Source organism: Anopheles merus, chromosome 2R (genome assembly GCF_017562075.2).
Source record: "Anopheles merus strain MAF chromosome 2R, AmerM5.1, whole genome shotgun sequence".
Lineage (NCBI taxonomy): Eukaryota > Metazoa > Arthropoda > Insecta > Diptera > Culicidae > Anopheles > Anopheles merus.
Genome location: NC_054082.1, coordinates 29703623 through 29728805, shown reverse-complemented (window position 1 = coordinate 29728805; position 25183 = coordinate 29703623). Strand labels below are relative to the sequence as shown.

The following is a 25183-nucleotide window of genomic DNA, read 5'->3' as shown; positions in this document are numbered from 1 at the left end:
TGGTACTACCCTTGTTTTGTAAGCCCCAGAAAATCAGTGGTTTAAAACTCACATTAATAACTACAGCGCGGTGTTGTACCATCGGTTGCTGGGAGCTATGTTTGGAACACTTTAATCGGTGTAATAAATGTGGCTCATTGCTGTGGCTTTTGCCAGAAATTTGCCACTAAAAAAAGGTCTACACATAATGTTCTGCTCTGAAGGACGTTTTTGCATAAATTAAAGTTTATTGAATTGAATATTAATGTTGCCTCATCATTTCATTGTCTGGTGCTTCTAAACGTTATAAGGCATTTCCCCTGTCCGGTTGATGACAGCTGATACATGGGTTGATGCTATATCAGAAAATAAAACAAAAACTATTCTTATGTATTAAATAGCTACAACAAATCTTGTAAAAAAAAATATTTTAAAAAATTTTACATGAGCTAAAAAAAAGAAAGAACAGGAAAAGTAGAACTGTAAAAAAATAGTTTTACTTAAGTGACAATAAACACCAAATTAAATAGGTAAATCATATTTCTTCCCACATTTTCTTGGAAGCTAAAATTCAATGGCATCGTGAGAGAAAACTAAAAAAAATTTGTTCGTTTTATTTTTTGTACTCATCAAAGCCTTAATTATTTAACAAAAAACTATATCGCGGTCAAATCTAAAACTCACCAACTGCCATAACAAAATAAAAAAAAATATTTGCAATATTAGCAAATTTAACATATTTAGTAATGTAAAACAAATTACATAATAAGCTCGTATTTGTAAAATTTCATTGGAAATAATTCAATCCACAATAAACTCCTACTACTACTACTACTACTACTACTACTACTACTACTACTACTACTACTACTACTACTACTACTACTACTAATACTAATACTACTACTAATACTATTTTACTACTACTACTAATATACAAAAATAAAAATCATTCAAAATTAATTTTAAACAGTATTTTTTACAACCGTTCTTTCTAAAATACATAAAAAGCTGTGAAAGGTAATGGAGAGAATGTATTGTTTCTTACTAGAATATCTACTAGATTGGGTCAACGGACTTTGACAGCATTATGAAATATAATAAAAAGAAAACAGACATTTCATTACACACTACAAGCTGGAGAAAAAAAAACAAGACACTATACTAAACTAACTAAAAGCCAATCCGAGTCGCACAGACGTTAACTCGCACTACTACAACTTGCAGTCACAGATAGCCAAACCAATTGATGGCTTAGGCAGACCTTGAACAACTAGGGTTGTTGTTACGCCAAATATGAAGAAAAAATAGAACCGTAGAAAGAAGACTGTGAAACCTGTGACTGTGTGTGTTCAGCTATGATATAAATCAAATGTTCTCTTCAATTTTTCTTCAATCAACATACCTACACGTCCACACTCACCATTACATCTACAGAAAAACAACGCTGTTTGGGTTAACTCGGGCCAACAAAACCCATACGCACCGTCCTTACTACGCCCCTATCTACAAAAAAAAACTCTCCCTGCTTTCTATCGTACCCTTGACTCCTCTATACAGTTCAAAAAACCACCCCATCCTGTTTTTCTTTCTTTCGCCTTGCTCAATTTGCACAAATTCCATCACTAATGATATAGCCAGAGATAGGGCCTTGCTTAGCGACCATAAAATCTAAGACTAATTGGTCCAAACAGCTACAGCATTTAGCCATCCAGCACTCACTGGGCAGATTAAGCTTCCGTTCTTGAAACCTGCATGAGTCCACGGCGCTCCCATTTTAATTGCATCCTATACCTGTCCCCATCCTTCTCTTTTCCTCGGAAAGGATCGGATTCTTTTCATTAAATTATATTGTATGGTTCCATTTGGCTTAAATACACATTCTCCCTCACACGCACACACACACCCTTTCATTGCAATTTTCATTTGTGGCAAAGCTGTTTTTCAGCAGGGGCGGTTTTGTAAGAAAAATTGCCTCCACCCCAATCCAAACGACCGGCCCAAACAAAATTGCTAAGAAGCTCAGACCGCCAACACACACATCACGCTCTCATGCATGCCGGCCGATCGGGGAGACAGAATCGCCGGTGCATACTAATTGAATATTTACGCAGATTCTTAATCTCGGTTCTCGGTATGGTGTAAACCCACAAACACACACACAGTATAGGCCGGTTTTGTGACGCATTGTGAACAACACAGCGAGCTGTTCTAAAGGGTGGCTTCTTTTAAATTTTGGTGGTATATTTTTCTTTTTACACCAGCGTAACCGATCCTTTCATTATTTTCGGCGGCTGAAAAATCTTCATAATCGTTTCGCCCTACTTTTACACAGACCGTGCAAAGCGTGACTCCCAGCCTCTTTCAGTACAGTTGCTGACAACGTGTATGTGCGCTTTGCGTACTGCACGAATGTGCCGGTTGCCCATCTTGTCGGTCCTTTTCTTCGACGTCGCCTTAGTCACAGTTGCAAAAAGGGAGAATGTGATCAAGAAAAAAGGTTGTGAGCGGAGAGTCTTAAAGCCTCTGGCCATTTTCCTGCGTACTCCTTACAACAACAAAAAAAAACCCTGCTCAATATCGAGATGAAGACGAATCAAACTAAAACCAGCACACAAAAAAACCAGGATCGCACCCGCCGAAAACGTGCCCCTGGCGATGGTGGTAAAACACGTTGTCAAGGAGCTTTGCCGTGCTTTGCTTTGGCACAAATGAAGAAAAAGCATCCTTTCGTCACCTTTGCCAACCAAATTCATCCGATGCTGTTGACTACCGTGTGCCAGGGGGTGGGGGGAGGCCTGCAGTCTTGTAATGAATACTGAGAAAAATAGCAAGCGTTTGCGTTGTATGGCGCGGCCTGGCTGTGGGTAAATTTGTTCGAACGCCTTCTGAATAACATGCGCATGAAAGTACGCTTTTTACAGTTTGTTATTCGTTTGTGCGGTCGGCGTGTGTGTTTGTGTGTTCGTATTTGGTTAACTGTGGCAGTGCCAAATGTGTGGTATGTTTTCACATGTACGGTTTAGGCCCCCCGAAACCGAGCATTCAGCTCTTATCAGCATTTCAAACAACGGACGATCAGTACGACGATTCGCAATCTCACAGATGTAAGGTTTAACTGCGTATGTGTGTGTGTGTGTCGGAAAACCACATTATCGTCCTGTTAGGATCCGGACAATCTAACGCAATTCCCAAGATAGCCTCGCGCAGACATTCCGCGGTGGGAAGCAGAACGAGGGTTGAGCTTTCTGTTTTGAATTATGACAACGTTTATTATTGTTCTATTCAAATCTCGAAATTCATTACTTCAATTATCTTCTCTCACCGCAAAAGGCATAGCGGGTTTGCACAAAAAGTTACTTTTTTGTGCGATTTTCAATACTAGTGTGTGTGTGTGTGTGTGTGTTGTTTTGCCCTTTTCACTCTCTTTGCGATGTTTGGTTTTATGATTCAGAGCACCCAGGGTTGCTAGCTCTTTTACTTCGTTTCGCTAAATCCGTTCGGTCTTCTTTGGCTCTTCGTTCGTTCCGGCTATTAACGCTTCGTTTTCACTATTCTACAGTGCTTTATTTTTGGAAAAGGGCTTCGTAGAAACTTCCGCTAGCAAGAGAGCAAAAAATCATGTTTATTATAGAAGAAAAAAAAACAGAACCCTGTTAAATTTATCTTACTTCCCACTCACAGGACAGGTTGTAATCAAATTCGTCCAGGGTAAATAACCAGACGGCAAGGGGAGACAGATCCCAAAACGCACCATCATGAAGGCGTTATAACGAGCTTGTCCGAATCGAGCTTCCAAATGTATGTCAACGAGTGGACACGGTGACGGCAAAAAAAGGATCTTTTCGATTCACTCTTATTTTTTTTCTCGAAGTCTATTTTTAGCCATATTACAGAATGGCACTTCACTCTCTACTGAGTGGATTTTTTCTTCATTGCTTTCGAACGGAACCATTGGTACGTGTTTTTTTACCACTTCAGCCTTCTTCGTTCTTCAGTGCAGACGAGTCTCTCTCTTCACGGCACATTTTCCCATCCACCTGCTCGAGATTGGAAATCGAAGCCAAAAGTTATGGGGCCGATAATTTATGGGCGGCTTAGAAGGGTACCTTCAGTTTTCTAAGCTCGAATTAGTCGAACTGTTACAGCATGTTGGTAACAGGGTAATCCTGCGCTTGACCAACAGGGAGCAGCAGAAACAAGCGTTGAAACATCCAGATCCGCGGAAGCGACAGCTTTGAACAAAAACGCTTCCTCGGAGTTCGGAAAAAAAACCCCGAAAGCTTGGTCCAGCTTCCTAGAAAAGGGCCACAGAGAAAGACAGGGGAAAAATGTGTTGATTAATGATTCACTGTGGCCGATTCATTACCAGTTGGCGAAGGGTACAATGTGGAATGTGCCCGAGAAGAACAATTTCACTATGGATAAATGCGATGTGCGCGATTCGGTTGCTTAAGCTCGCCAGAAAAAAGGGTGCAATAAAAAGGGGCATTACAGTGATATGCTGTATTATTTTGTTCTTTTTGTGTGTCCTGTTTTAGGCAAGCTATTTGCACATTAAACTTCTGGGAAATGTATTGAAATTCCAGATCAAATTTTCACCAACAAACATCCAAAAAACAATCTCCCACGAACCCTTCTGCTTGTGGCTGCTTGGGAGCACTTTTCCCACGAAATTGAACGAAATAATTGGTTTTATCGAGTTTTATCGACTGAACCGTAATGGCCTACGTCCAAACAGATGTCTCGGAACTCAGGCACATTGAGTTCGGAACGTCAAGTGGGTCCAAGTCAGGGCCTGGCGCGGGTGTGTAAGGTTTGATAGTGGGAACGCAATGGCACCAAAGAAAAGAAAAACCTCATCTTTTTTTCTTATCGACCATCCGTTGTTTGATGTTTCCTTTCCTAATTGAAGCATAAATCTTGCTTTTTGAAATGGAACAAGTCCATTTGCTCCTACCGGCCAGCGTTTCAAGTGTGGCCGATGTTTGTTCACCATACCAATGCGATAGAGTATGGACACACAAGAAGCGCACTGCTAAGGAAAGTGGTAAATCAATTTTGGAACAACCACTCCCCCTTTATGCTAGCACCACACATCGTTTGGGTGAATACTAAATAATCGCAGTTAAAATCGATCGATTGCCCTTGGAAGCGGTTATTGATATAGATTAGTACATTATCCAGACGGTAATGGTGGTACCTACGGTTCCGGCTGTAGTAGTCATCTTCTTCGGTGTGAAGTGACCTCTCGTATGGGGCCATACTTTATCCTGCCCTGGTGGGAGTAGGCCATATGTTCGTGAATTTTAATCCTGAAACCATACACTGGCACGGATAATGCTTTTCGGGGACGACCGAGCGTGAGTGTGTGTATGTGTGCACATTTGGGTTTGGTTTCGTCTAAAAGAACGCGATAGAAAGGAAGCAAAAAGACAGTTGCTATAAAATATGATTATCAGTGCTCTTAATGTCATAATAAATTGCTCCCAAGGGTGGTGGTGGTAAGGACAGCTTCTTGCTTTTTTCTCTTCTTCTTCTTCGTCCGCCTCTCTCCCTTTTCACCAGCATCCGCGACTTCCTCTGCGCACGATCAAAGCCATTTGCAGGAACCGTACGAGATGTAGACATTTTCGCCACTTTTCATTACAACTCACTTTCGCCACGCTCCGGCCCGCCGTGGGTTGTGGTGCGTGGTGACGTTTCATGTTTCCCTTTATTTGCTTCACAAGAGGCACGGTGCGCGCTCCGTTCCCGGAAGCGTTACGATGCGTTTTTGGGGAATTTTTCCATGAGCCAAAATGGCCAGAAGGGCGCTTTACTGGCGCGGCGTAACATAAAACGCACTTGCGAACGGCTCAACTCCCCTCTCGCTCAAGGCGCACAGCCTGTCGTTCCCGGTGGTAATGTTTCGCACGAAAAGTAGGCGAGAGCTCCTCTAAATTTAATTTCTGCGTCATCGCGGCACGCGGATCAGGTTTTAATGGTGGTGCGTTTATTGCCCTTTTTTAGCGTTGCGGTGTGCTTTCGCCGTTACCCTTTTTCGATTGACGGTTGTTGTTGTTCTGTGTTTGGTTCTGCGCACCGTGATTGTTAAGCAATGGGTTTATTGTTTATTAATTAGGAAGCAAGGAATGTGTTTTTAATTTGCAGATATGGCTTTTTGCGCATGGGAAGGATGTGAACTTTTATCGACTTTTAATGGTTAAACGACCGGAAGGAATTACAACATTGTTCGTAAGCATTGTGGAAAGCAAAATGTTGCTTCAGTATTAAAGCATTTCCCGCATTTAAGAACGTATCTCCTGACAAGAACAGTTCCAGGCCAAGCAAATCTTTACCTCATCTATTGCTCTTCGCTTTAACAGCGATGTTTTGATGTTTTGAAAGTGAAAGTTTTCATCAGTAGAGAGTTCTAACCAATCCCATGACACGGCAAGCAAATCGGGCTAATGTAACATCCTTTCCGAATTAATAAATTTGATCCTTTATTTGAACATGTAAACCGGCTAGAAAAGATCCTTGGAACAGCTTTTATCTTTGTCTGGTTGATGAACTTTCAACCACCAACAAAAAGAAACCTCCCCAAATTTCTGCACAACTTTTATCCCTTTCCCTAGTATGGATAACGAACAAACAACTTATCGGGTTCTTTCACCACCCGCCTTCATTTTGTGGCTTGTGGAAAGAATTGTGGAATTCTTCGCAGCCAGAAATTTCACTGATAAAGTTTGCTTGGTTCTGGTAAAAAGAAGAAAAAGATTTTGTTTCACCTTACACGCTACATTGCGATTAATTTTTTACGAGAATGTGTATTAAAACCGTGGGATCTTTCGGTGTAAACCGTGCACTCAACACAAATGTTTGAATGCACGCACTCATCAACTGTGTGGGAAGATATTGACGGATTAATGATAGAACCATCTCAGTATCTCTTTCAATGATGTATTGCACAACGGTACGAAAATGGGTGTCAACTTCATCTCTTCAACTCCGTCCCGTGGATGGATGAACTTTTCAAAGATAACCCCAAGTTATCTAACCCTTGCCTCATCTATTCTAGCTGGGTAAGTCTGCTCCAATCCAAGATGAAACCAAGAAAAGGAAACTTCTGCCAAGTGCTGGACCGAAAGGCAGGACAAGTTTTGTCGAAAATTCTTCTACCCGTGCATAATTCAACGATTCAACACTTGGCTCACCTCAAATTCTTCGTGCAAGTGACGCGTTTTTGGTGAACATTGCTCCCTTGCGGGCAATTAAAAATGCGTCTTCTGGACAGTTGCAGCCAACCACGATTACGCAGAAAAGTCTAATCTACATTTCGGATGTTTGCAGGTGCCAAATTTTCCCCCCACTGTTGCTATAAAGGTCACCTGTCCATATACGGGCACAATGCTCCGGGGTAGCGCGTGGGATTAGGAAGCGTAGAATAGATCCCATCAACAAGTGTCCTACACATTCACCCATCAAACCCATCCGCTGTGCCAAGGGAAGGAGGATCTAGGGCAAGCGCAAGCATTTGTCATGCCATCGGCCCCAAAACGGCCGGACTGACAAATAACACGCATGATGCGATGATGAAGATCTGCTGCAGTGTTCAGTAGGCTTAAATCTGTCATCCCTTCGTGCTATTTTTCTCTGGAACGGAAATGTGAGCATCCGGAAGATTCTCCTCGGTATTCGCTATACGACAGTGCCACATCGGACGAATGGTACAGGAACGGTCCCGGGTGAATGTGGTGTCAAATTCACAGGAAAAATAAATAATACGTCCTATCAATTCCCGTAACCAACCGGATACGTACCCAGAGGTGGATCGATTTTTGCGGCCTAGCCAACGACCGGAAGCAATAGTGTTCTGTCGTGGTTCGCAACCTCTCGAGCGCATATCTAGCGAATGGGCTACGTTCTGGTACATCCCTTCCCACCACCAATTCCTTGCAGGTTTTGGATGCTGTGTCGTTCGGTCGTTCCGGCGAGGCTCAGTACACAGGACAGGTTGTTATCGCACACCTTAACGTTCACTGCCTGGATGGACGGTCGTTCGGTTCAATGGGCGTTGGGAGTATACGCTCCATTCCAACTTCCTTAAGCTCTCAGTTAACGTACCCGTCTTTGAAAGGTGCCCACGGGCACGGACGACGCTGCGCGTACACAACACGGTGGCTAAGCGACCATGCACGGACCAGAATATAAAGTTGTTCACACAAAATCCACCAGCGAAGGACGAACTGCGTGCTGAAAGGCGAGGAGTAATCCGTCCTCCGCGAGCGTGCTTGCACCCAACCAGCACCGTTCGGCACACGGAACACAGTTGTTGTTACTTTTCGGGTAAATTTACCTTCGGGGGCGTTGAGGAAAAAGTTGATACCGTTTGATGTTATGAGCGCTGCCGGTGCCAAACCGGCAGATTGGGAGGGTGAACAGGAGAGGGGCGGAAGATGCATACCCTCGAAGCTGTTTTGCTCTGAGAAATGAGTCATCTTATCGCTTTGTTCGGTATGCTTTAACAAGTGAGAATCATTTTGGAGTGCTTAAGTGTTCACTTTTGTTCGCATGGTTAAAGTAATTGTTCGAAATTGCTTGCGATTTTGGGTGGGGAAAGGTGGGCGGAGTGAAATGAGTTTGCAAACACCTTGAGACACCTTTGACCAGAGCTGCGCCAGCTCCTACAATACGCTTAACCGTAGTAGTTAAGACATGACTGCCAGTTTGCGTGGGATTGATATTTCTAGCGTGTAGATCTTTGCGCCAAAGTCGAAATAGCCACCGAGAGCCATAAGTAAAAATACCACATTATATTTTGTTTTATTACAGGGTTTTCCGGGTCAGCTTCCAATATCTACAACGTTATATTTAAATATCTCACCAGACATTGTTCAACATCAGATATTGAAAAACACCTCGCAAGAATTAGAATGAAATTACTTAATGAATATGATTATGAAGGTATAATTAATATAACAATAATGTTATAAATTAAATGAATTAGCTTTAAGGGTAACCAAATATCGATTTTCACGTTTCACTTTTGCAGTCTTGGAATTGAATATGAGTTCACTGTGTAAGAGTTAAATCCTACTAGATAATATATGCATTCAACACAGTACGAAGAGCTTATGAATCTTTCCTCTGATTTCGCCTTACTGTTTATTGTATTGAGACATCCTAAAAGAGTCAGTTTCTTCATGTGTGGGTAAAAGCAGTCAACGAATAATTCTACATCAAGCAAACAGCTTTATCGCTGTACTTTGACAACACAATAATTCAATGATTTTCCTTCGTGTTCTGAATTTGTAATCATTTAAAGCAATCAAAGCACTGCAAACTCTGACTCGCTTAAGCCGTACCAAAGTTGTGCAATATAAATAATAATAAACCGCTCCGAAAAAAATCAACAACTTCTAAACTTTCCCGTATCTAATTAAACCTCCACTCTGATTTCCTACATGCGGATCAGTGGGTCGAACCATCCAACCGTTTAAAACACCAATATTCCGACCGAACCAGCAATGGATCTTAGGACTATGGCAGAACTTTCTCATTAACACAGCCCAATCGCTGGATCAGCAGACGGCCAGCAAAAAAGTTATAAGCCGCTCCACTAGTTTGTACTAATTTACATGCAAAACAAACTCACACTGTCCCCTGTGCGACGAGGAAAATGCGTAAACCCTACTTATCCCTTTTTTGCCACGACACAGAAGGACAGGCGAAAAACATTGCACTGCTTTTAATTTTCCAACCAAAGGTCAGTCATTGTGTAGGTGGCAATGATTTGTCTTGTTTCTTTGCATCCGTTTATCACGGGGCTCTGTTTGGCGCGGTGCGACAACTTTAACCCAAACACAAAGCACTTTTGCCAATTGCGTCTGCTGCGTGTCCATTGCAAGAGAAGTTCACGAGGCGATTGCATCTCTTCTTCGGCCCTGCATAATTGTTCGCTTCTATTCTGTCACGTCCGTACGCACCCGCCATGGGGAGCATCTCCCAGCAGCAACTAATGATGCCGCAACAATTCAATCGAGCTGGCCACGGTTTCAGATCGACCTCGATCGTCCAGCGGTGCCCGGCGGAGGTATTAATTAGAATCTATTATTTTGTCAGCCGCCCCTAGCAGTGCGGAGGATGCTGCTGGCACCGGTTGCTGCTAAAGTTTGGCCACAATCGATCCGCCTTTGGCTAGTTTTCCAAATTTCGCTCCGCCAGCTAGCGCGCTGTCGGTCCGTGAGATCGTGCCTGAAACACATTCATTAACGTTTTGATTAATTTAGCCACCCGTCGCTACTAGTGCGCCGGTCGTCCCCACTGCCACACAAAGTTTAGGCAATGGTTGGGAGGCTTCATTATCATCATCATCATCGCGGCCGAAAGTCATGAAAGATGGGACCCGGCTTAAGATGGGAATCTGGGCCATTCTTTTGGCACCCTTTCAGCCCCTCGTTTGACCACCACGCAAGAGCAAAAGAGCAACATCGCGCGCGATTATACTACCCCCATTGCGTACAACGAGCGTGTGGGTAGGCCAATCCCAAAACGATATGCTTCGTTCTCCATCGCCCCAGGGAGTAGCATCATCGTTGCGAACGATGATTGATGAGTTACAGGTTGCTTTCATTACTAAAACAAAACGAAAATAACCAAACCACACTCACGGGCACACTTGCCTCGCTGCTAAATCCATAATATTAGAGCGGCGTATCAGCTGTTCTGCCTTCTCTTCAGTTAATCTTTTGCCAATTTAGCTAGTCCCGAACGCCAACGCTAAAAGAGCTGCGCGAGTGGAAAATTGTTGCGTCGACCTGTCCCGTGACCCTACACCGTGATAATGATTCTCAAGCTACCCTTCACTGGTGCTGCCAATAGTTTACCTAGGGGGTTTATCTATTGCACAACCCCCGCACACAAGCGGACGGACAGGGCGAAATGGAGATTGTGTTCTTTTCGATGTTTTGCTAGCTGTTTGGCTGTTTGTGCAAGTTACAAAATCGAATGCCGAATCAACTTTGGCCATTAATTAAATGTACTTTATTGTTGGGGAAACTGAAAATTCACGCCAACTGTCAGCGAGGAGCAGCCCCATTGCTGCGAACAAAAACTTTTCAATATTTTCGCCAACACAAAACACTAACGAGGTAATCCGCATCACTTGGCTGCCATAACTCGACTCGGCGGTGGAAAAAGTTGCTTTTGCAATAATAAGCGCAACCTTTTACTACAGCCAAGGTGGGATAAGTTGGCCCGTTCGGCCAAAGTGCAACCGTTGCCGAATAGCACGGTTCAATTTGAAGTTGGCTATCTGGTTACGCTAAGAAATGTGGAAATTTCGAAACAAAACAACAATTGGAGATTTTTATTTTGGCTGATTGCTTTTAACGTTTCATTCTCAATTATGCACTTGAACGCTGATTTCAAACTAAATGTGTATTGGAGTACACTTTAGTGAAACTGTCGTTATAGTTATGTTCATTTTTATTTTATTTGATTCAAGATTAATGCTATTCCAATATTGTACCTTTCGTTGTTCAAGAATCATTTCCGATAGCATTTATTTTGGAGGTATGTCGTTTAGAGATTCTAAACAATCTGTAAAGTTTTCAGAATGTCTATTGAGGCTAATTTTCTGTTTTAGATAATTGATTTTAATCAATCTGCTAATATGTTTGGCCCTGGTACGAATTGGTAGACGAAGGCGCAAGACCGTGAACGTGAGCTCTCACAGAGCAGGCCAAAACTACAAAGTGGATGTATCGCCAGATAAGTTTGTATGTAAGTAAGTAAGTAAGTAAGTAAGTGAGTAAGTAAGTCAATATTTTTGTCATGTACTTTTTAAAACCGTCTCAGTCACAAAGCTTATATCTTATGTTCTTATACCAATGTAATCCAGTTGTTATGGACATGATTGTCTAGTTCTTTAAAATGTATTACCCATGTTATTTTGATATTTTGGTCAAGTTTTTTATAGTTAAGTAAGCAAAAAAAAAACGTTATGTTTAATTTACGGAAAAGTCTTAAAATATATTACAGGGTTTCCACGTCACTTTCGAACGTAACATTGTTTTTCATCATGTGCAAGAAGTTATTTCACAATACTCTGATATTTCATTTTCAGCATAATAATGTTTAATTTCTTCAGCATGATTCTCTATTGATTAAGTTGCTCATTTTTGTCTGAGACAAAGCCAGACAAAGCCACAACCATTTTCCAACCATAACCAAGAACAATTCAAATGCTGTGAATGTTTTCAATTATCGCTCTGGCGGCGCTGCCTGTTTCTGCCGAACCGTTCATCAAAAATCAAATCAACACCGCGGCCAAACCCGGACAGATAACCGGGTTTCTCAACAACCATCACCACCATTACCACCACCCACCGTTGCCAGACACGTACTCATCCTTGAAAACACGGCCCGAATCCCTTTGCTCCGTTTTCGGCGAATCGTATCCTCCGAGCGAAATGTTTGCCCCATTCAATCCCAAATTCAATCTTCCTCGAGCACGATCCGAACACACGCGCGGCGTCTGCTAGGGTGAATGCTTTATGCCACCACCAACGCCGCCACCAACGCACCGACGCAAGTAACACGCCGATCGTGAAAAATGCAAAGGAATAATTTTACTGCCATCATTTACGCGTGGTGCAATTGCGGGAGCGTGTAGCGATGAGCCGCGGTACCGAGTACCGGTACCGAATAGGACACGGTATTCGGGGCAAGCTTTTTGCCGCACGTCGGTACGCGCCTACACATTGCTCCGCGCTTGCCGTGCCGTCGTGGCGGTAGAGGTGCAACAGCCAAGAAGCGAGAGTAGAAAAACAGCCTCCCTCCCAATCAAAATTGACCCGTTTGCCAACGGAAGACTCTCCCAACCCGGGCCGGTTTTGGGACGGCTGCGGAAACGCAAATCGAAAACCAGACTAAACAAGGCCGCCAAAGAACAACCTATGCTATGGTTGCCTCGGAATTGCTGTATTCCTCCTCTACATGTTCAAAAAGGCACTGCAAGCTCGAACGGGCAGAAGCAAAATTGCAAAATAATTCACTCCTTTCCAACCCCCTCATCCGACGCCCCCATCCCAGTAATGGTGTGGCTTGAAATGAGCATCTCGGATTCAATTTCATGAGAAGAGTTTTTCCGAAGAAAATGTAGAATCGACAAACCTCATCGGCCGTGCGAAGCACATCGCACAGGATTGAACCAACCGATGGAATCCAGCCCGTTGGCGACCATTTACCGCAACCCTCCCTCTCTCTTTTTCTTTCTCTTTTAACCCTCCTAAACACCCCTCCCACGGGGGTGGCGCCAGCCTGAAAAACTAATACCACGCCACCACCGTCTGCTCCTCTGCTGGACAGTGGGCGCTGGCTGCCGAACCACTCTTTCACCGTATGGTTGCGTTTCCATTTGGGAAATGAAATGGAATTCATTCTGCCATATTTTGCCAACAGCCAGGCGGTGCCATGCCCACTAGGCAACTCTGCATTCCTCCGTCCCGCCAAGCCCACAATTATCAGATAAATGGTGTTATTATAATTATCATCACTGATTTTTATGCCATTAATATGTGCGGTTGCTGCTGCTCCTGCCATTTGCCTCTTTTGCTTCCCAGAAGAAGTAACGAAGAACATCGGCGCAGCACAAGCAAAACTGGGCAAAAGTGGTGGAAAAATTCATTGACCCTCCCAGAGCCCGGTCGTGTGTGTATGTTTGTGGCGTTTGGTTCGTTGAACCGTTAGCAGCTCCAGTCCCCGGTGTCGATCGGAATCCGTGCCGACTGAACAAGAGCTTGGCTAGAGCGGCACAATGCTACCATCGCCTACTACCCATTCCGGTACGCGATGATCGAGCTCCCAGCTCAGCTATGTGTTGAGCTCCGGAGCGGAGCTGCCGGATTGATGCATGGGGCATGTTTTAAATTAATTATCAAAAAGAAGCGGTGTATGATACAGCAATGCTACACTGCCAGCCGCTTGAAAACGGGCAGCCGGACTCTGCAATTATTTGTTTGTTTTCCATCATGCTCTGCCCAGGCGCAGTCTGGCCACGATGGCCGTAGCCTAAGCTAAAGGTGTAGAAATCTTGCTTCGCGATCGTGTCGGACCGTTGATCACTATCGTGTGCAGATCTATTAATTAATGGTGTGCTAGGTTTGGTTACGCTTCGTGGTGCTGGGCAGGGACGTGTGGCTTCTTAATTTCCTGTCCAGCCTCTGGGGTACGCCGTTTGCCGTTCTATGGCAGGGGTGAGCAACTTGTCGATGTTGTACTAAATCTTTACATTACCATAAGCTGGCACGTGCTCAGATTTTGTTAGCTTGATAAACGCTGTTTAACACATTTCAATCAGCACAGGCCTGTGCTGGGAACATTTTTGTTCCTTGCCACCTTCAGAGTAAAGAGTGAAATAAACGTAAGGAAAATAATGAAAAGTAATGAGGTAATAAAAGTCAATTAACACACGCGAAAGAACAGTAATTTTAGCACACAAAAAAGGTGAATTTAAATGGAATGGACCTTTTATTTTTCTGCCGTCTATCGTTTTAACTGCCATCTTTATGGTTGCAATAATCTTTCGTACCACGTACAAGTGTACTCATGTTTCCTTTTCGCCTATTTTTGCCTGTTTGTAAGCCTGTGCTGGCAACCCCTTCCCAGGAATGTGGGTTCCAAAACGATCTAATCGAGCCAAAGGAAAGATAGCAGCGACGATGCCTAATTGCTAGTTTGTGCAAATGCGAGGCATTAAATCGATTCACTGCTTGGCCAAGCCTGAAATGGTGGTGGGCGAAAGGGTCACCGCCCACTAGCCACTAGCCTAATGCGTTTTCCATCTTCAGCCAGTGGAAAAGTGCCCCCGAACTATAGAACCTTTACCGCCTTTCAACGCCTTGCGCCCTGGAAGGGGATGCTAGCTACAATGTACGGTCTTGCGCTTCACACACCCAGCTAAACCATGAAAAACATACGCTTCAGTGCTGGTCCTGGACGCAAGACGCCTCTACCACTGTGCACGTTATGGTTCACTTTTGGTGCTAAAATCCAATTAGAATGATTTTTTGTCTTGTCTCGCCCCTTTCCGATTGTGTAACCTACGAACAGAATCGTCTTCCTCCAGAAGATGTCGGGGCAATGGTTCGTGAAGTTGGTGTTTCTGTACGCGCACAATCGCCAAACCCCCCAAATGATAGTAATTTGACCGAAAGCAACCGTTCTCGCTCTTTGCAAATCGTGAATCGCGTATCACTGTGATCCACGATCTTACCATTAATCAATTAAGACACACGCAGCCCTCGGCTCGGAAGCAAATGCGGCGGCGCCCCGGGGCTATCGCTTACAACATATCCTTCGAGCCGCTGCGAGCCTAAAAGCCGACATTCCATCCTTCCTTTATCGCAAATCCGTTATTTTTAATTGCTTTTCTCAGCTCATACAAGACGCGCAGTGTACGCGCTGGCGGTTGGCGTTTGAATCTGCAAATTTAACGGTTGCGGCTCGGTTGCGCTTACAGCCGAAATTTTCATATCTTGCCGCATCTCGATCGGGAAGAATTCTGTGCACACAAGGTTTGGATCGGGCCGAGACACACCTCCGCACACGAAACCGGCAGCAAAACCGGCCCCTGTCAAGTCACGATCTTTAATGTGGCCCAGCATACCACTTTCTTTCCCTATTTTTATGGTTGTTGTTTTGAAGCGACCATCCCACCATTCCCAACGGAGCGCGATAATCTATCTCGCCGGTCGGGGAGTACCCGTTATGCCTAACTCTCTACTTTGCGCGCGCGCGCACCCCCTGAATAGGTCACTTTCTGTTCCGATGGTCATGCATGATTTGACCGAACGCTCGGACCCCGGTGGTACACAGGTTATGAACCGACGGCCATGACCGTGTCCCGTTTGGGGTCGTTTTTTTTCGCACCGTGAATTGCTTCGGTGGACTGAGTGTGCCCCACAGGGATGCCATTTGCCCATCATCGATTTCATCTCTACCCAGGCGGACTGGGCGCCTGCACAGTGTAAAAGGCACCACGACTGCAAAAAAAAAACTTCCATCTGTTTTTTCTACTTTGTTGCTCGTAACGAGGCAGTGGCAAAAGCGACTCCTGCCAGCATGCCAAACCCACAGTCCGGCTTTTGTATCGGTTGAACCCGAGCAAGTGGACGATTATGGGAGAAAATTTAACCCATTATGCGGTGGATGATTCACCCTTACGGCGCTGTGAGAGAGCACTCCGCAATCGTTGTGGGTTATGGCATCGAAGCCATTTGACTGCCATTTTGTGGTGAATTGCTACCCTGTTTGTTGAGAACCATATTGATGTAATTATTTAATTATTAATATACAATGTGTTGTGTTGGTATCGTTCGGAGGGAGTCATTTACGAGCAGAAGCTAAACAGTAAAACCTGAATAACAAGGGAAAACTCTACACGGAGAGAAAACTCGCTATAATTCAGAATTTATTTAGAACTTTTAAGCGTTTTAAGTCCATTTTCTTTATTAGCTTGGTTACTTTACTTATCATATTTTATATTCCTGCAACCCACAGAACAAAAGAACAGAAGAGTTGATAGCTATAATCATATCAAATGGCATAGGAAAAAACACAATATTTTCTTGTCTCTTGAATTTTCACTTTTTCAGGTTTTCCTTGATACTTGATTTGATATGGGATGAATTATATTTTTGTACTTTTTATTTTAATAACTATATTATTATGATTATTTTATATGTATTGTGTGGCTTGACATTTGTGGGCTTAGCTTTTAGTAATTTATTCAATACCCATAATCAGTCCTAGGGCACGGCCCATTCGGCGATTGAACCCATGACATGAATGAACTGACGATTGTACCACGAGATTACCCGTCTCTAAGTCGCTAAATGCTTGCAGCCTTGTTGTTCATCTGTTTATTTATCAATTGGTGCACCTGAAAATTCTCTTGTTCAGAGCAAAACTTAGAATAATAATGCTGAGGTATTGCAAAAGAAGAGCTTAAGAATTCGTTTCGTTTTGTATCGCATATTACAAAATTAATTACATTCAGTAACAAAACATATTAAATGCAAGAAAAGCTATTGAAACATCTCTCGATTGCATGTTAAACGGTTGGAATTCAACGGATGTATGGGCGAATTTAATTTAACACGGACGAAAACACAAGAAAATTTTGAAATTTCGTTTTTCCGATGAGGATAACATTCCGCCAAATTGGATTCACGCCCCAAACGCAATTAGTCATCTTGTGTGCGATGCTGGAACCATTCGCTTAAGCATTGTAAACACAATAATTACACCAAAAAATAATAAATTCACCATTTTGGAGACACACGTTTTTCTCCTCCGCTTAAACTACACTTTTTAACGATATGCATAAATTCATAATTCATGAAAGAATGCTGCCCTTACGCTTTTCCGCGGTCTTGTGTTCCTCTGCACCGAACGCTCATTCCTCCGGGGAAACCAAATACCACCCCGGGCAAAATTAAACTCTAAACCGAGGGGAGCAGGCGCTACTCAATCAAGTTCCGCATAACTTCAACCATCCATCAATTTCCCTTCTGCTCGTGGACACAGACACACCGGCTACATAAGCGCAAAAAACATTCCACATCACCCTATTCCGTTCAAAAACAACAGCAAAACAGCAAGACAAAAAGAAAAGCGAAACACACACAGAACAAACGGAAGATCATCCGGCCAACAAGGCGAATGCCGTCGACCGGACGCGCCGCCCTCTCGCTTAGCTCGCTAGCAGCCGCATCTGGTTCGACAAATACAGAATTTAAATTTCATGCTTCCAGTATTAGCAACGAAACATAAAAAGCGCGCGTTGCGTGCGTTCTTGCGCGCTCGCTGCTGAATTCCCCTTGAAATGCGTTGGGAAATGCGGCGGGATGGATACGGATGGACAACGCAGTAGCATTATTTCTGCGCATCCCGCGCCCAGGAATGGAAAAAAGAATTTCCCCGCGCTCAGCCCCCCAAAGGCGCAGGCAAGGCATAAAATTAGTTTTTGATGTAGCGAAATCGATACTTTGTGTATCCTTTCCGCGAAGCGCGTCGTGTGCTGTGGAGCAAAAGTTTTTCCCTCATGCCCGAGAAACCGAGAGATTGTATTGCTCTGCTGCGGCGTTCTCGTGAACCGTTTGAACCACGATGATGTTACAACACGCCGGCAGAACCTATTGTTTTTACCTGCCTGTAGCATGCACCTTCTTTATCTGTGGAAGAGTTTTTATAGCACCCTCCTCCGCAAGCATACAGACTTGACAGAGTTCTTTGAAACTCAACCACTTTTCTCGGATGTTACCGACAGGGTCTGGATGGTGTCGATTATTATCATGCTGCTCAGGCTTCGCAGACGATTCAATAACCTCGTCGAACCTCGTTGGAAGTTAATTTTTCACCCAACTGTCACACCCAAGATGGGCGCTTTGGTTGTGGCTGGGCATTAGCCTAGGGCTAGATTATAACGCAGGCATTCAGGTAGAGGCACACAAACACACACACACACACACACACACACACACACACACACACACACTAATCGAATCGTTAGGGAGGCCGGCCGGAACCTTCCCATCGTACTTCCTGTGGCAGGAAATTTAGTTTTGTTAGCTCGTTTTCAGTTCAGCTTCTCAGCGCGAGCCCGTCAGCCGTTGCCGCATTACCCTACGAGGCACCCAAACGTCGCCGCCGCGACCAGCATGGGCATTGCAGTAGGTGCAACAAAGTGATGGGCACCGCCAGAGGCACAAAATAAAGTAAAACCTCTCCCGTATCAAGCACCCGCGTTGACAGGACGCTGCCGGTATCATTTTGTCTGATGATCGAGAGTTGAAAAAACCAACTTTCTGATAGCGGATGGCAAAGCATAAAACTGATAAGCGATCATGTACGCACGGCCGCGCACCGACAGGGATAATCGTTTGTTCGCTAATGTTTTTAATCATGTTTTTCCGGTTCGGTTTCGGGCCCAAGGAAGTGCTGGCTTTATTGGCAGCGCTAATCTCTGACATAGCCGCACTTTGGCACCGGGTGGCCAATTGTGGTTGTGGGGCGAAGCGTTTGGAAATTAAAACAAAGCTGCTAAACGACGACGGACGGCACCGGCACCAGGTCGTGGAAAACCTGAGCTGGGCGGGATTGCGTTTTTCCCGAACGAAACGAATGGCGAACGGTTCTGAAAATGGCAGATTAGATCGCTTCCATTCGAGACCAGAGCATTCGAGTAGTGTGCTGTAGCAGCGGCATGATGGTACCCCTGAAGGAAGTTCATGTTTTCGAGGGTTTAATCAACATTAGGAAGGCATTCGCTTTTTTTTATCGTTTTATCAACGCGGGAAAAATGTACCATACAATTCTAGGCAAGCTTTTTACACAAAATTTAACCTCTGTTCGTTGAAGTCACATTGGCTCGCTTGGTTGCCAAAGTTGCCCTACGTTGGTCCCTTGTTTGTGCCCTTGTTCCCTTCAAAATAGATAAGTACACATTTAGATGAAAGCCATTGTGTTGCGTATGAAGCATCATTCCCCGTACTGAACAAACTTTCTCCAAAAAGGGCAAAGTTTATCGAATTCATTCCGAGTCTGAATTGTCCAAGCAGTACACCCTGTGGTACTCAGCGCCATCTCGAAAGCAATTTAGTACATTAACAAATGTGGCTCGCGTTTTCGTGGCTGGCTCGATTTAATAGGATTCGAGCGAGAGGATGAGCGAAACTTTTGCACCACCACTGCTCAACAGGCATCGATTACACAAAGAGCAGCAGGGCGCATATAGACACTCTTTTGTGCGATAAATATTCAACGACCAACTGCCAAAAATTCCTAAATTACAGCGCTTGGCATGGTGTTTAGCATCTCGGTTGAATGGTTTTGGACAAACGATGTTTTTAAGAAGGCCTTCTTCCGGCATGCCCCGTGCGTTTCTACAGAGGGGTTTGCTTTCGCTATCGTTAGTGGTGCTCTGGTGCTAGATGCTACTTCCTCCCATGGCATCGTGGACAATATATCATTATCTAATTAATATCACATTCAAAGCCCCAGTATCGGTGAATTATGCCGTTCGGGGGATATGGTGTTCTACGAAACCGGCTGTTTTGCGGCTATTGTTTGCAAGCTAGCCAGAACAGTCAACCTTGATAAATGGAAGATGATTTGGGTTTGAGTTTTAGCATGATAAAATTCCAGTTTCTAGCCCCTCTTGTTAAAGGTGTTGAAACGAATAGCAACAGCATTGCGGCAACAGCGATGATATTAAACATTACAAATTTGGAAAAACAACAAAACACTTCAGTAAACGATTTCCTGGCGGTATTTACTTTATGTCTTGGGGCACTGCGCCACCGTGCGTACGTGCAATAAGACGAGCAATAAACTGCTCGTCCTACTACCACGCTTGTCCCCAGTTTGTTGGTGCTGAACTCTATTTTAGGTGAAGGAAAACTATTTTCTAAGCCATTTGCACTGTGACTGTAGCATAAACACATAAATAACAGCGTGGTGTAAATGTCTTACAGCCGAGACTCCCACACAAGCTGATGGGTGTGTCTGTTAGAAGACGGGATAGGTAGGGTGGATAGAGCAAAACGTCAACCTTTCGATATACTTCACCAAAACTGAAAAGCAAACAAGCTCCCTAACCAGCGTAAACGAAAGAACTGTTAAAGATTTGAAGCACGAAGGAAAACGAATTTCTCATAAAATGGGATGATGCTTTCCACAAAATCCAATCTGCCGCCGAAATCAACAATCGATCGTACTCGGCACGCTAAGACGGACCAACGCAGACAGACTTTTCGGAGCATAATTTCGAAGGTTGATCGGTTCGCCGTTCCCCAGATTGATTTGTCACCCACATTAGCACATGATTTGACAGTTGATCGACAAGTTGTTTGCTAGCCGTCCCGTTCGCGCTACTTCGGTTGAGAGTTTTTGGCAGGAAAAGGGGAGGATGGCTGCAAAATGTAGAGCAGGGGGAATCAAATGACGGATTAATGGAGCATACCACGAAAAACGGCATAGGGGAGCAACAATCGTTTGCTAAACTAAAACACACACACATTGGATAGTGAAGGGAGTATAAATATACATTGATCAAAGAGGGGAAACGTAGCACTTTAAGAGGAAGATAAGTTTAGAGGAACCTAACGATCGTGTTAGGATTCTTCGGAGACGGGTAGAATATCAGTTGGATTGACAAGCAAGCGACCAGATGCAACATTACAACCGGTTTTTATCTAACGTCGCGTGACATGTTACGATATTTCGTACTATGGTATAGTGTGGGAACATATTCTGCAGATACAAATATTCTAAGCTTTATAATTAGTGAATTGTGCGTATCAAATTCTCAGTTAACAGTTGTCTAATTTCTATTTATTCGTGGGTTTTTTAATCCAATTTCGCGATATAAGCAATAGCTTTTGTCATATTTTCAACTCCTCTGAATACGATAAACTTTTTTTTGAGTCTTAATCACAAAACAATAAACCTGTATTTATATAACTCCAACGACATTTTGCGAATACAGCGCTACAGGATTACAGTCATATTATGGAATAGTTCAATCGGTTAAGGGAATGTTTCGAACGGGTATTGGAATCCTGCAAGCATTCCGTGGAGGTTTGCAATCATATAATAGAGCATTACAACAGAATATGGAAGTTTTGCTAGCATACTGTGGAGATGTCATTAGATTGTGATAGCCGGTGTAAATATTATATCCTGTAATGTGCATGGTACAAAACCGTTTGAAATTTAAATTTGTACTAAATATCATTTACACTTCAATGTTGTGTTGCTTTAACTTAACGAGGTTTTCTTAAAATTAACTTAATTTTGTTAACTATTTGACTAAAACTAATATTTAAGAAGCCTTTTTTAATTGTAAATCAAATGTTTAAATAAAAATATTAATAAAAAAATATGTTTCTGTATTTTTGGCTCAGCCATAAATACTGAGAAAAAGTAGCGATAATCGTATATTGCATTGTTAGTTTGTCAACTTTTTAAGCTTTTAAAGCTAGCAACATGAGGAACATTTACATAACTTCATTCTTACTTGTAACGGAAAAATATTTGAAATAGACAAAATTTCACATATTTCCCATTTATGTCCGTCCAACGCCAAAGCATCGACGCACTGTGTAGCGGTACATGTTGCACGACTAAACGCCATGTATCGCCACTCTAACGCCGTCGGTATCGCAACTTGTTTCAAACAAACCGTCGCCGAGAGCAGAACGTGTCCGAATATCGTGCTCCCGCGTGTGAAGCTCTCGCTGCTAAGCCCATCGGTCAGCACCATCCAGGAAATTTAAATTGGTAGGCAACTGGTACGGCTGTGTAACCTACCATTCTCATCGGTTGTGCAGTGTAACGCCCACGCAAGCAAGCATTTGATGCCACGTGATTTTGTTCTCGCTAAAGTGGCGATAAGTGGCGACATCGTTTCCAATCTGTCGAACGTACGGGCTGCCATTCATCTGGTGTGCGTTGATTCATCGTCCAAGCTAACCAGTGGCGTCCTACGCGTGTTGTCCACGCTGCCAGCTTCGTAACCGATGGAGCCGCCTGGTGTGTGGAAGATGATGCGTGTAAAGTGTAACTCTTGTGTCTAGTGGAGTTTTTGTTGTTGGTGGTGTCTACCGGTCGCTCAATTTCAGTGCCTACTGTTTGGCAAATTGTTCCATTCATCGTGCAAGTGATAGAATTTATCACTCTGACTGACGAAGTATCGTTCCCGGCGAACACTTTCGTCCTGGTAAATTGAGAAGTGATTGAGTGCTGGTGCTCTGTGTGAAGATACGACCGCTCCCAAGCGAAGGTATTGTGCGGTCTGTTGTTAGTGAAAAAGTTCTCTAACTTATTACGGTTCATGTTTTATCATCGGGCGAGTACGACTGTTACGATCTCCAACGGTGGCTACCATTAATTACTTACTCTTCCAACGAGACAGCGTCAGCCGGTGGAAATTGAGTGGAAAATTATGCTTCACTTTAGCCTGAAGCGTGGAAGCTTTTGCTGTTGACAAAACATCTTTCCGGAGGAGCTCATGCTGATGGAATACTGAATGATCTGCTGTATTTTTTTTTAATTTTGTTTTGGCTTGTGTGTATCTCCTATCCCACGTTGCAGTGCCATTCGTTTTCACGCCGAATGATAAAGTGCCGACCAGCCGGCACAGTGATAAATGTCAAGGCGAAAAATTATTACAAGTGATATGAATAGGAATACGATTTGTACGACTCGTTCGAGAAGCAGGAATGTTAACGTGCTGTGATGATACGATAGTGTATGTGTTTGTGTGTGTATCCCTGTGTAACACTTTAAATATTATTGTGCACTGGTTGTAGCGTGGCTGTGTTGTTAATATTGTGTGATTTAGTAGATAAAATTATTGTGAAATTTCAAAAGAAAGAAACACTTTCTATGGTTGTAGCGGTGTTGCAGGGGTTTAAATTTCTTGAAAACAATCACCCCTGAGAGCCAACGTCGTGGTTCGAGCGCAACGAAACGCCCAACAACATAAAGATAAAGTTTGTTTGCTCATCGGTTCGTGCATGGGCGGTAAGTAACATCGACATTATGCTTGCAGCCGGAAACCACCGTCACCGATTCGGACGGCATCCTCCAGGAACCATTAACAAAAACCGATCAACGCGTGGGAACGAGGAAAATCTGATCAGAATAGGAAGGATCCTCCTATCAGAATTAACCGCATTCATTAGCGGCACCCACGTCAACGTAATGTGACAGACATTATAAGCGTACTTGGAACACGTAAGAGCAAGCGTCTCCGTAATGTATTTACTTGCCCCGTCGTCTTTGTCGCCGCATAATTTTGGGCGATAATCACTTTACGGCCTACATGCTACCCCCACCCCTAATGTACTAACAAGAATCGCGGTGGTTTTGTGATTTCTTCGTCTTTTGTGCCGAAATGTTAACCGCAGCGAGAAGCGGTTGTTTGCTAGAAACGTTCCACTGAATAGGGAAGGTTAATATTACCATCTTGGATCCAAATATTCTTCGAAAGATTTCATAAAAATTGCTGTTCCTCAAGAAAGTGTTGTGTGTGCGCTAATGACTTCGTAAGAAACGGTTGCTTGTTTGTTGATCACTCCATTATTCACTCGAGAACATTAATATTGTACATGCCAGAATGACACTCCTTCCAAGATACCATCATGTTGTCTTTGTAATTATTCGCCAAAAACTTTGTTTGCGTCTCAACAGGAAGGTGTTATTACCCTTTTTTCGGTGAAGTTTGCGTGATTCAAATTACTTATGCTCAGCAACTTTGCCACTACCTTTGTCCATTCATTGCTATGATCGTACCCGTCATACGATACGGTACTTTGAAAGCGCTTTCGTTATATTTAACTCGTTGCAAGCACCTTTCTATGCTTTTTCCCCATTCACGTGCAGCAAACGTTCGTTTTTTTTCTATTTTCTTTTTTTTTGCAAAGCGTGCCAACGCCAAGCAGGCTGAGAAAGTTTCCATCGTTACTAATTGAACCGGTGCCAGGACGCTGACGCTTGGCGGTATTCCTCTTCCAGGAATCGTCCGCTGCCGTGCCTCTTGTCGTGCAATAAATTTTCCCCCGGTCTCGAAAAAATTTTAGTTCATCTTATTATCGTGGCGATAAAATGAAACTAACTTACCGAACTCGACGACGGACCCGGGCGCTGCTACGCGAACCAATGTCAACCATTCTGCCGCCTGCACCTGCATAATCTACGCGCAGCGATTTCGATGAAGCACTGTGAAGTGGCACAATGCACATAGCGCACAAAGAAGTTTTATGCTTTTGCTAGGATTCGTTAGCACTTCCAGTCGAGTTTTCCGTGAGTCGAGATTAATTCTTTCTTTAAGATGAGCATTTTGACAATCCCGTCATATTACACACATTTTATGTCTCTTCTAGATGTCTCCCTAAGGCGAATATTCTCTAAGCTACATATGCGATTTTACAACCTAAAATCTTTAAGAACAATTTTGCAAGACAGTTCGCACATGTGTTGGTTATATGAAGCAAAGTCTATATAATACAGAAGTCGAGTTATCCAGAACATTTGATCAAAAAGCGTAGATAAGTTTTGACAGTTAGATGAAAAAGCTTGAATATCGGAGCAGCAAATCAGCAGCATACATTGATGATTTAGTTGTAGAGCATGCAGTGGTCTGGATGTA

General features: G+C 43.5%; 1 protein-coding gene across 3 annotated transcripts in view; it reads left to right on the top strand.

Moving 5' to 3' along the window:
- Nucleotides 1-25183, top strand: part of LOC121591002 (neurotensin receptor type 1-like) — a 77768-nt gene that overhangs the window by 19784 nt on the left and 32801 nt on the right. Inside the window, exons 1-2 of one of the 3 annotated variants that reach the window (XM_041911272.1) lie at nucleotides 22215-22311; nucleotides 23125-23556. The exons of 1 other annotated variant lie outside the window; for it this stretch is intronic. The gene's annotated coding sequence lies outside the window, so the exon portion shown is untranslated. Of the gene's footprint in view, nucleotides 1-22214; nucleotides 22312-23124; nucleotides 23557-23666; nucleotides 23770-25183 lie in introns of those variants that run through there. One more of the 3 variants, XM_041911274.1, reaches the window with a different exon arrangement.